Source organism: Ailuropoda melanoleuca, chromosome 4 (assembly GCF_002007445.2).
Source record: "Ailuropoda melanoleuca isolate Jingjing chromosome 4, ASM200744v2, whole genome shotgun sequence".
Lineage (NCBI taxonomy): Eukaryota > Metazoa > Chordata > Mammalia > Carnivora > Ursidae > Ailuropoda > Ailuropoda melanoleuca.
In genome coordinates, this window is record NC_048221.1 from 95,917,221 (window position 1) to 95,928,803 (window position 11,583).

General features: G+C 49.7%; 1 protein-coding gene and 1 long non-coding RNA gene across 3 annotated transcripts in view; both read left to right on the plus strand.

Annotated features, from left to right (window-relative positions):
• The first annotated feature begins 1,038 nt into the window (after positions 1 to 1,038).
• Positions 1,039 to 4,973, plus strand: LOC117801994. The gene is made up of 3 exons (XR_004624967.1): positions 1,039 to 1,145; positions 3,837 to 4,020; positions 4,128 to 4,973. It is a non-coding gene; the product is annotated as an uncharacterized LOC117801994 (long non-coding RNA).
• A 5,628-nt stretch (positions 4,974 to 10,601) lies between these two features.
• Positions 10,602 to 11,583, plus strand: part of TET3 (tet methylcytosine dioxygenase 3) — a 100,723-nt gene continuing 99,741 nt past the window's right edge. Inside the window, exon 1 of one of the 2 annotated variants that reach the window (XM_019802023.2) lies at positions 10,602 to 10,746. The gene's annotated coding sequence lies outside the window, so the exon portion shown is untranslated. Of the gene's footprint in view, positions 10,747 to 11,023; positions 11,178 to 11,583 lie in introns of those variants that run through there. The other variant, XM_034659375.1, reaches the window with a different exon arrangement.

Below are 11,583 nucleotides of genomic sequence, written 5' to 3' on the forward strand. Positions count from 1 at the left end.
TGAGAACAAGGTTTGGGCTTCTGGAAGCCAGCCATCTCTCAAAGCAAGATGACCAAATGGTCTGGGGGCGCCTGGGTGGCACAGAGGTTAAGCATCTGCCTTAGGCTCAGGGCGTGATCCCGGCGTTATGGGATCGAGCCCCACATCAGACTCCTCCGCTATGAGCCTGCTTCTTCCTCTCCCACTCCCCCTGCTTGTGTTCCCTCTCTCACTGGCTGTCTCTATCTCTGTCGAATAAATAAATAAAAATGTTAAAAAAAAAAAAAGATGACCAAATGGTCTGAACCAACTCAGATGTATTGGCTGCTGTCCACTGGCCATGAGCCCTTAGGCTAGGACTGTCCTGGGCATCCACATCTGACAGCACCTGCCTACAGAATCTTCAAATCAAGTCAAATTACAAGACTGACAGAGCTTAGAAACAAACCTGCTTATTTGCATGGGTTCCCGTGTTGCCAAGGATATTTCATTGATCAAAGATAATTGTTATTATCTGAGTTTCCAGGTTCTAACAGCTCATTCTATACGCTTTCTATTTCATACAGACCTTTCTCATTTACCCTCTCCTGGAAGCCATGCCCCAAGTCTTGTGGTAGGCACCTAATATCCCCATTTTACAGAGAGACAAACTAAGGTTCGGTTATACGGCTTGCCTAAAGCACACAGCTACCGAGGGCCACTGATGGGGCTTGAAATCAGGTCTTGCAGTTCCTCCACCACCAGACAGCGCCTAAGTTTCTGCCAAAACGTGAGATGGCTTCGGCAAGTGGCGTTTCTCAGCCCGGCTGCACGTTAGACCACACCCAAGTGTGGTTAGATGTTGCCAAGCACATGAGGCTTGGGGCCCCCACCCAAATCCATTCAACCAGAATCTCTCAGTGTGGGGCCTGGGCACCAGGATTCCTGGAGTTCTCCAGGTGGCGGCAATGTGCAAAGCTGCAATCATTCTGTTAGTAATCAGGATGGGCTTCCTTCTTTCTCAAGGAACTTCTTTCCATTTGTCTTTTTTCAAAAATAATTTTTTATTTCTCAATTATAGGAACAATACTGATTTGCAGAAATTTTGGAAGAAAGGTATGAAGAGGAAAACAAAAACCATCAAGAGATCCATTGTTAATATTGCGATGTATTCTCTTCCAATCTTTGTGCGTATCTACTTACAAATGTATATAGTTTCATATGATTTCATATATTTCATAAATGTTTTCCAATGTTGCCAAGTATTTTTCAAAAACACTATTTTAACATTAAAACATAAAAGATATTTTTAAGATTTATTTATTTAAGGGGGCAGGAACAGAGGGGGAGAGAGTTTTTTTTTTTTTAACTTTTATTTATTTGACATAGAGAGAGTGCGCGCGAGAGAGCACAAACAGGGGGAGTAGCAGACTCCGGCTGAGCAGGGAACCCAATACAGGACTCAATCCCAGGACCCTGGGATCATGACCTGAGCTGAAGGCAGGCACTAAACCCACTGAGCCACCCAGGCGCCCCAAGGAGAGAGAGTCTTTTTTTTTTTCCAAAGATTTTATTTATTTATTTGACAGAGACAGAGACAGCCAGCGAGAGAGGGAACACAAGCAGGGGGAGTGGGAGAGGAAGAAGCAGGCTCATAGCGGAGGAGCCTGATGTGGGGCTCGATCCCATAATGCCGGGATCATGCCCTGAGCCGAAGGCAGACGCTTAACCGCTGTGCCACCCAGGCGCCCCCCTCCCAAGGAGAGAGAGTCTTAAGCAGACTCTGCACTGAGCTCAGAGCCCGATGCCCGGATTGATCTCATGACTCTGAGATCAGGACCTGAGCCGAAACCAAGAGTAGGTCACTTAACCGACTGCACCACCCAGGCGCCCTAAAACATAGAAGACTTTTAAAGATATGGTCCACGACATTAATAGTGACTAACATTGGACTGCAGGTCCTTTTTAGATTTTTCTTTTTGCTCAGTTGTGTATTCCTGTTTTTCCATAATTAACCTATATTTAACTTTTAAATTAATAAAATCATTATAATGGCTGCATCATGATTTAATATGCTCACATCCTATTCCTTAATCATTCTTTAAGGTTGGGCATTTAGGTTGTTTCTAATTTTTTGTTGTTGCAACTAAGTCTTCCATGATGATCCTTGTACCTAGACTTTCGTGCACTACGTTCTTAAAAGTGAAATTATTGAGTCAAAGGGTATAAATAGTTTGAAGGTTATTGATAAACATTGCTAAATTGCTTCCCAGAAGGGTACACAAGGTGATAGTCCCCTCAGTGGCATATGTTGGGAAAGAGAATTGTTATAGTCTTTGCAAAATTCAGTATTTTCATTTTGCGATTTACCAGTTTGCTATGATTATTAATGAGGTTGGGCTTTTAATATCTTTATTGGTCATTTGTATTTCTTCTTTTGTGAATGTTCACATCCTTCGCCTCCCCCTTTTTGGGTATTCATCTTTTTTCTTACACATTAAGAATACTAAGTATGGGGAGCCTGGGTGACTCAGTTGGTTAAGCATCTGCCTTTGACTCAGGTCATGATCCCAGAGTCCTGGGATAGAGTTCCACATCTGGCTCCTTGCTCAGTGGGGGGCCTGCTTCTCCCTCTCCCTCTGGCTGCTGCTCTCCCTGCTTGTGCTCTCTCTCTCTCTGTCCAGTAACTAAATAAAATCTTAAAAAAAAAAAGAGAATACTAAGTATATAAGACTCTTCCTGTTCATTTGTTTGGTAAATATTTTCCCTAAATTTATCATTTAATTTGCATTGTTGACGTACAGAAGAGTCTATTGATTTTATGTTCAGAAATACCCTTAGACTCCTCGATCAGGTAAACAGTTACCAACAGTTTCTTGTACAGCTTTCAGTGAATAAATGCCTGCTTACATAGGAGCAATTTTTCTGGTTAAGCAGGATTTTATTGGTCTGGACTAAGAAACAGTTCTTCCCCTACAGGAACCTGAACTGAAATGATCAAAACTACAATACTTTTTAGCACACATTACTTGAACTGCCCTACCCAATACATGACGATGTGGAAAACACGCTGGTAGGTCCCACCTTCGTAGGACAAAACATTTAAAAGCAAACAATAGGGCATAGCCTCTCATTAAAGACTGCCCCACCCCAAAATTAACAAAGTCCATTTTCTCTCAGATTTCAGAAATAGGGTAGGTTTTAGGAAGGTACCACTGGCCTTAGGTGGAGCCTTTCTGCAGCCCCAAACTCCTCTGGTCACAGGCCTTGGGGACAGACTCTAATCCTGAGCAGGGTTGCTCTGGAATGTAGTATTTGGTATATACATATGCTAAAAATGACATGTTGTTTTTCTGACATTCAAATTTAACTGAATGTCCTGTACACAGATGCTGCATCTCTGGTACACCACCTAAGGAATTTACCTGCCTGCCTCCAATGAGGCTGTCATGGGCAAGGGGCAGCCTCGTCCCTGGGCCCCAGGGATGTTTTCCAAAAAACCCAGGGCATTGACTTTTCTACACCCAGCGCAAGCTCTTATAAACCAGCCCTTCCCCCAGGCCCTGCAGGTTGCTTCCAGCTTCCTGTGCATTGTTGTTCTTCTCCCTCCTTTTTCTAGCAGCTGTGAGGTTCTTCTGGCGGGGGGGGGGGGGGGGGGGGGGGGGCCGAGTGCCCATCATCGCCTCACTCAGGTGCCCTTTGCCTGCTACGCCTTCCTGTTTGAGGGGCCAATCTGTTTGTTCCCTGTGGCCTCTTTCTGCCTTCACACCCTTTTTCTGTCTGAAAGGCTTTGTTTCACTATAAATAATTAGATTGTTTTCCAAAAGATGGATGTTCAAATTCATGTTTTATTGTGTTTTGAAATGGCCAAATGACAGGTGGATGTGGGTCATGGCCTAGTCCTGTCTCCATTAGGACAACCCTAAAGAATGGCAAGAAGAGGGAGGCATCAGCTCATACCCACCCCAGCTTAGCAGATAAGAAGTGCAATGTTGGCAATACAGACTGCCTCCCCAGGAACGATGCCAGAGTGACCTCGGATGACTCAATCCATTAGTGCAGGTATTCCCAAGAATGCCTCTCCTGCTCCATGGGGAACCACTGCAGCCTTTTTATCTCTAGCCCATTTATCCCTGAAGACTTCTAAAACAGAGCTTCTCAATTTTTAGGGTGCCTAGGAATCACCTGGAAGTCTTGTTGGAACGCAGAGACTGATTCAGCAGCCCTCAGGCCTCCCGAGATTCTGCTCTCCTACAAACCTCAGTGCCGTGGCTGCTGCGGGCCCACAGATCACACTTTGAACAGCAAGAGTTTGAAACTTCTTCTCCTGATTGGCTGCAGGATGGCCCAGGAGCCTGGTGTTTCCAAATCCAGGGCTCTGGTGAAACTGCCAGGCCCAGGAGGTCTGAATCCAAAGCAATTGGGATCCATGTCTGTGAGAAAGGAGACCGCGGGGTGAGGGCAAGGAGGGGAGCAGGAGTGAGAGCCGGGTAGCCACCCGAAGGCTGAGAGGGGGCACAAGTTCAGGACAGCTTAAAGCGGAGGTGGCAGGCGCTAGGGCTGCTTGGCTATGTAGGGAAGGACGTGTTTGGAGGACTGCCGTCTCCAGCTGGGGAGGCAGCGAGGGGCTCCTTCTCGGGGCCAGGTCTCATCCTGGGCACCTGCACATCATTACCTCCGTTCTCTTAGGTAATACATAATATCTTCACTGATTATTGTATAAATTTTAACTCTGGTTTTCATGGCTACATGTGGTTAAAATATTGTAAGACCCTGTCTCTGTGAAGTGGCAAGAGGAAGCAGGGGATGGGATGGGATGGGATGGGGTGGAAGAAGGGGACCATCTGAGTGCCTAGTACACGCCAAGGTCTGAGACAGGACATTGCCATAGCGTGGCTCATTTGATCCTCTGCAAAGGACTGTGCAAAGAAGGTAGTATAAGTAGCATTTTGACAGATGGGAAGGAGGCTGGTAGAGGGGAATTACCTCGCCCACAGTCACAAACCAGTACACAGAGGAGCTGGAAATGGAGCCCAGGCACCCAGAGGGAGCATCTCAGTGTTTGGGGAAAGGGAAGGTGTGCGGGTGGGGCGCACCATGGCCAAGTGGAATGATGGGGTCTGGCAGGGGCTCTGAGGATGGGTTTGCCTGCTCTGCACAGTGTCTGCAAATGGGGCTTGACCCTCACCCATAAAGGATATGGGGAAGGGGAGTCTCGAGAATGAAAGGGGTTGATACCAAGTTCAGGTTTCAGATGGGACAGGCTCCCGCTCAGCAGATGGGCCGGGAGCAGCGTATAGAAACAAGGCAATGAGAAGTTGAAGTTGAAGCCGTCTTGTAAGGACGCTCAACTCTTCCTAGGAAGCCTGGGCACCGCTCCGGCTGGATTCTTGATTTGTAGCTCAGGAATTTCATGATTTTTTTTTAAAGATTTTATTTATTTATTTGACACAGAGAGATAGCCCGTGAGAGAGGGAACACAAGCAGAGGGAGTGGGAGAGGAAGAAGCAGGCTCCCAGCAGAGGAGTCTGATGCGGGGCTTGATCCCAGAACGCCGGGATCACGCCATGAGCCAAAGGCAGACACTTAACGACTGAGCCACCCAGGCGCCCCGTGAGATTTCATGATTTTTATACTACACATATTTTCTGTGCTTTCCTCACCCCAACTTTCCACTTTTTTTTTTTACAAGTTCCTTTTAGAAAGGCTGACCTTGCTCTTCTGAAAACTTCCTCCATATGCCCTCCTGTCATCGATCCCTCCCCTGCTGACGTGACTCCCTAAATCTCTTTCCAGTACTTCTCTCCACCCCCACCTCACAACGCTCATGGAGACCACCATCATTTTTTTTCTCACCTGGGTTCCTGCAACAGCCTTCCCGCCGGGTTCTCTGCCTCCTTGCTGAGACTCTAATACACCCCCCCGTACCATGGCCAGCACTGGGCCAGTTGTGCTCTCTCTCTGCGGCACAGTACATGGGACAGACCCAGATACTCTAACAACATGATGGGCAGGCTCAGTCTCGAGAGATCATCAAAGGCTTCCTGGAGTGTCACCCGAGTTTAGCCAGGAAGGATGAGTGGGAGTGAATGGTGAGAAGGCAGGAAATGCTTCTGCCATCACTCTGCTGTTTTAGAACTTTCCTTTAGCAGGCAGGCCCCTGGTGACACATATACACTGAGTCCTTTCCTCTGCTGGATTCTTTCTCAATTTACACATTAATTTCGATTGAGTATGCCCTATTACCACTCCTCTCTTCCACCAGGCTTCCCTCCGATCAGATTTCTTTGTCCCTGGTCTAAGCATCTAAGTCTTCTCTAGGAGAAATGACAACCCAATCGAATGCGAATCTCACATACACGTCCCCAGGAGCGAGAAGCACTCATGAAATGGGCGGAACTGATTGCACTTACACACCCCTCAAATATCCACATCCCCCTCCCTTGCATGCACCTTCCTGTGCATTATTAGTGCTGTTAACCAAATGGTGCTTCTCCCTGCAGGCACATGGGAGCATTGCACCTGCTGTGCTTCCTCTCCACCTTGTGACTTGCTTTGGCCAGTGAAATGAGAGCAGAAATGATGTGAATTGCTTCCAGGTAAACACTTTGGAAATTAGTGCTTGATTTGCCCCATCCTCATTTCCTGCCTTCAGGGTTGAGGGGGCAGCATGTCCAGTTGCAGCTGCCCACGTCCCCGAGTGGCTATGGGAAACAGCTCCTATTGACCCCCAATGGACATATTTCATGATTGAGAAATACACTTTTATGTCAAACCACTGAGACCTGGGGATTGTTTATTATAGTGAAATCTAATGGATCTTGACTGTTATATCTGGTCAAATCAAGGTTTTGTTGGGGGGCACCAAGGCTTTTATCCCTGTTGGGTATTCATCAACCTGAGTCTTGGAGTCCATCAAAGTTCCCACCCTCCTGCCCAGCCCCCTTAGATTGGAAGATTTCCAGGTTATTTCATCTCTTTCCTATTATGGCGGGGACCTCACATTCTCCTTGCAAGTTATAGAGTCTATTTGATTCAGCCTAAATTCAAAATGAAGTCACAGAAATAAAACATGAAAGCATTTGCTGAGCTACTCAAAAACATAGTCTAGATACCCTACACATGTCACACTAACGAATCCATGTCCAAAAGGAAATCCACCGATGAATCTCCCTTTTCCCAGGAGCAAAATGCCAGCTTCTGCCCCATATCGCTCTGGCCTTGATAGGTGAATTACAGAGGTCCTGGATTGTAGGCCCAATTGTGCCACCTGGTAGTGAATGACCTTGAACAAATTACCTGAGTCCCAGTTCCTTTATCTGTAAAATGGTGATAATAAGAATAAAAACTATGTCACAGAAAGAAAAGGAAAGTAATGCTTGCACTCGGCATATTAGCCACTCTGCAGACAGAACGATAACGTATGTGGAAGTGCTTTGAAGAGGGAAAGCTCTATGCAAACACCAGCTGATAATATTTTTAACCAATACATGACCAAAGAAGAACTACGTCCCCAATCAAATAAACCTCCTGATGCCTTCAATCTTTAAAACCAAGCCCAGGAGTGGACCTGGCTGTATATTTACATTTCTGCAAAAGATTCCATACTACAAAGCTCCTTCTTCAAACAGGACAAATTGCTTATTAGCTAAAGAGAAGGAGCAGGGTCAAGCATCTCAGAGGTTAGCCACACGCGATCATTGGCAGGTTCCACAAACAAGCGGTGGGGCTGATTCCACGAAGTGACTTCCAGAAGAACCACTCGGGCACATCCAATTCAACTTCCTGTGCTCATCGGAGGGCGCTGAATCCACCGTAGTTCCTCAGTGGAGCTGGAAGTCCTCATTATTTCCCAGCCCCACCTCCATCCCCAAGCAGGGAAACGCCCCCTGCCAACCCTGCACAGCCTGCAGTCCACTCGGCTTGTTTCCTTCGCGACGGGATTTCCCTTTCTAACCCTTGGGGCAGCTGCGGCAGCCAGGTCCTGACCTCACCGGAGCCCTGGCCTACAAAGGCTCAGTCTTGGGTCGCTGGGGGAGGGGCCCGCCACGCAGCTTAATAAAAGGAGCCTCTCTCCGTCTACCTCCTCTAAGCGCCTCGGGCCTGATCCTGGCCGCCGCCTGGGTGCTGAACTGGCTTCTCAACCGCTGGCCTCCAAGAGGCCAGTGCTGCTTCAGCTTCAGTGTGCATCAGCCCAAGGGCTTGTTAAAACACAGCGCTGGGCCCCACCTCCAGTTTCTGCTTGAGTAGGTTTCGGGTGGGGCCCAAGAGCTTGCATTTCTAACAAGTTCCCAGGTGCTGGTGATGCTGCGTCTGGGGACCACAGTTAGCGTACCACTGCCTCTAGCTTAATACCGCAGCCAGACAGCAAGGCTCGCGGGCCACCTCGACCGTCGTCCCTGCTGCTCTGCCACCCGGAGTGTGGAGAAGGAGTAACCCGGCAGCACAGGAGGCTGCAGACCGAGAAGGCCCTCTGGAAAAAACCCTCGGAAGCCCGTGGGTCTTCGGTGTCCCTGGGATATGTCATTGATCAGGTTCTACTGGCCTCGTTTCTTCATTCAACACATATTGATCCGGTGCTAGGTCTAGGGTTGCAAAGGTGAAAAGGCAAGGTCCCAGCTCTCCAGGAGCTCATAGTAACTGGGAGGGAAATGTGCAAACAATTACAATGTTGATAAGATAACTGTTGCAAAGGGAGGGAGCATCAAACTTGGGGGGGGTAGGTGGGGCTCTGGAATCCGAGGAGCTGGAAAAAGTTTCATGGAAGAACTGGCATTTATGCTGAGACTTGCAGGGTGGGTGGGAATTTGGCAGGTAGGAGGAGTAGCTGGATGGGTGGAGGGTGAAGCGGGAAGGGGTTTCCCTAGGCACAGGGAGTGAGCAAATGATTGTCGAAGTGCAGGGCTCCAGAGGGAGACACAATTGGGAAAACACAGGCAGGTGCCGGGCTGGGCCTGGTTCCCCTCCCACCTCTCCGGCTGCTCCTTCTCAGTCTCTGGCTGGCCCCTTGTCAGCCCCTGGGGCTCTGTCCTGGCTGCCTCTGCCTCTCACTCTCCGTGTCCACTCTCCGTGTCCACTCCCTGTGAGCTCCTCCACGCCTGAGGCCTCACTTACACCGCGCTCAGTAATGGGGCCCACGTGTGTGTCTCCAGCCCAGGCCCCATCCCTCAGCTCCACACGGATGGCTCCTGGTATCTCTCCTCCCTCAGTCTGTCTTGGTGAATGGCACCAGCATCCACCTAGCTAGCCAGAAGATTCTGTGAAACAGCCACCTCATAGATAGCTGGTGGAGAGTACTTCAGCTCAGTAAATTGCTCAGAATACGGGAGGAAAGATGCCGGGCTCAAATGCTTAACCTATCATTTACTAGCTGAGTGACCTTGGGCAAGTTACTTAATCTCTGTTTCTTTATCTGTAAAATGAGTTTCATAATAGTACCTAGTTCACAAGGTTGTTCTGAGGATGAGACAATAACTGTTCTCATTTATTATGCCCTATGAAGAAAAAAAGAAGTAACTGATTTCAAGTAGCGTCTTCCAGAAAGCCCTAGGCCAAGTACTTGGATTCTCTCGGAGATGGTGAGTACCTTGTCCAAAGCCACTCTGCTAGCAAATGACACAGCTGGTTCTGGAACCCAGAATTCGCTGTCCCTAACCCACCTGCTTCCCCCATTGTCACGCTGTCTATCTGGAGATTGTGTAACAAATAGGGAAATGCTTATGGTATAATGTTAAGTGAAACGAAGGCAGCAAATTGCGTAATCAGAGTGTGTACAACCATGTTATTAAAAAAAGGAACTAATCTACAAATAGAAAAGGCTAGAAGGAAATACAGCACACGGTTGAATGTGGTTGTATTTGGATGATGTTTGTCTTCGAATTCTCTGTAAATTCTACATTTTCTTTTATACAATTTTTATTAACATGAAATTATTTAAAACATTAAACATTTATGGGGCGCCTGGGTGGCACAGCGGTTAAGCGTCTGCCTTCGGGTCAGGGCGTGATCCCCGTGTTATGGGATCGAGCCCCACATCAGGCTCCTCTGCAATGAGCCTGCTTCTTCCTCTCCCACTCCCCCTGTTTGTGTTCCCTCTCTCACTGGCTGTCTCTATCTCTGTGGAATAAATAAAATCTTTAAAAAAAATTAAACATTTATTACATTGTGGACAATTTCAAGTCCACAACCTGTTCTCATGTTTGATCGAAAATCACACTAAGTATCTCTTCTCAGTTCTAGACTGACTTCCCCGAACAGAAACTCTTTGATCCTCTCAAACACCAGGGTAGGAAGTAGTATTGCAGCCATGTTCCCCACCCACCCACAGCTGACAACCTGGCCACTGGAGCCGGCTGTCAAAAAAAGGCCTGCGAGGAGGGAAGTTCCAGGCAGAACCCCGGCTTCTCCTACCGCCTAGGGCTTTCTGGACAGCGCTACTTGAGATCAGTTACTTTTTTTGTTTCTTCTAAATAGCCGGCCGAATGCTCTTTTCCCAGTTCTGGCTGAGTTGTTAGCTTCAGCCGGGCGGGGATGCCTGCCAGGTACCTGGCTCCCTGAGCACCGCCCAAACTGGTCAGGCCAGTCCGCCCCATGGTTGTTTCTGCCAGGACTTGCCCGCGCGCAAGCGTGTGTGTGTGTGTGTGTGTGTGTGTGTGTGTTAGAGACACACCCTTCTCCCCAGCAACCCAGGTAGGTGGAAGGCAGCTGCGGGCACTAGCCTGGCAGTCAGGCCAGATGGGTGGAGCTGAATTAATCTAACCTGGAATTTCAACTTGGCCTGCACAACAGGTGAGGGGAAAAAAAAGCAGCAGAGAGAACCGGCAGTTTGGCAACTTGGAAATATTCTTGTGCCTTGCTCCCTGTCCTCTGTCTGGAAAATAGCCCAGGGTGACTTTTCAAAGTGTGTGCACCGGCTAATGGGGCTTGGTTGCGCCACGGCCCCCTCGGAGGCTCTCCGAGCCCCTCCTGAACGCTGTTCTCCTCCGTTACCCTCCGCGACGCGCCCGTTCCCCCTCCTCTGGGAGGCAGGGCGGGGGTATCGGATTAGTCTTTGTTTTCGACGCGAAAGAGCCGAGCGCGGCACGGGGGAGACTCGCGATGGCAGGGCCCTGGGGTCCGCCTGAGTACGGCGCTCGGCCGTGACCCCTGCGAGGGTGCCCCGCAGCCGGTCCGCAGCCTCTGCCCCCGGGTACCCCCTCCTTGCCGGCCAGGCTGACTCGGTACGCAAACGCGCGATGTCCCCCATTGTCCTGCCTCGGAATGAGCGAGCGGCAGCCGGGAGAGGGGGGTCAGTCAGGCCCGGAGCTCAGGGCTCCCGGGTCTCCGGGGCCGTCCCAGACCGATCCGGCCCGCAGGGAGCGGCAGGAAGTGGGGACACCGGGGCCCGCTCGGCCGAGGGCCTAGGCTGGGAGGTCCGCATGCCCCACCCCGCGCGGCCCGCCTCGCCAGCCCGGGCTGCAGAAGCGCCGGAGGGCGGGGGCCGCTAGCCCGAAGGGGGCAGCCGGGTCCTGGGAGGGCCGACGCGGGGGTGGGGAGGTACTGCAGGTGCAAAGGCGCGGCGGCCGAGCCGGGCCCTGCCGCCACCCGCTCGCGGGCTGCCCGCTCCGTCCCCTCCCCCTCCGCGGG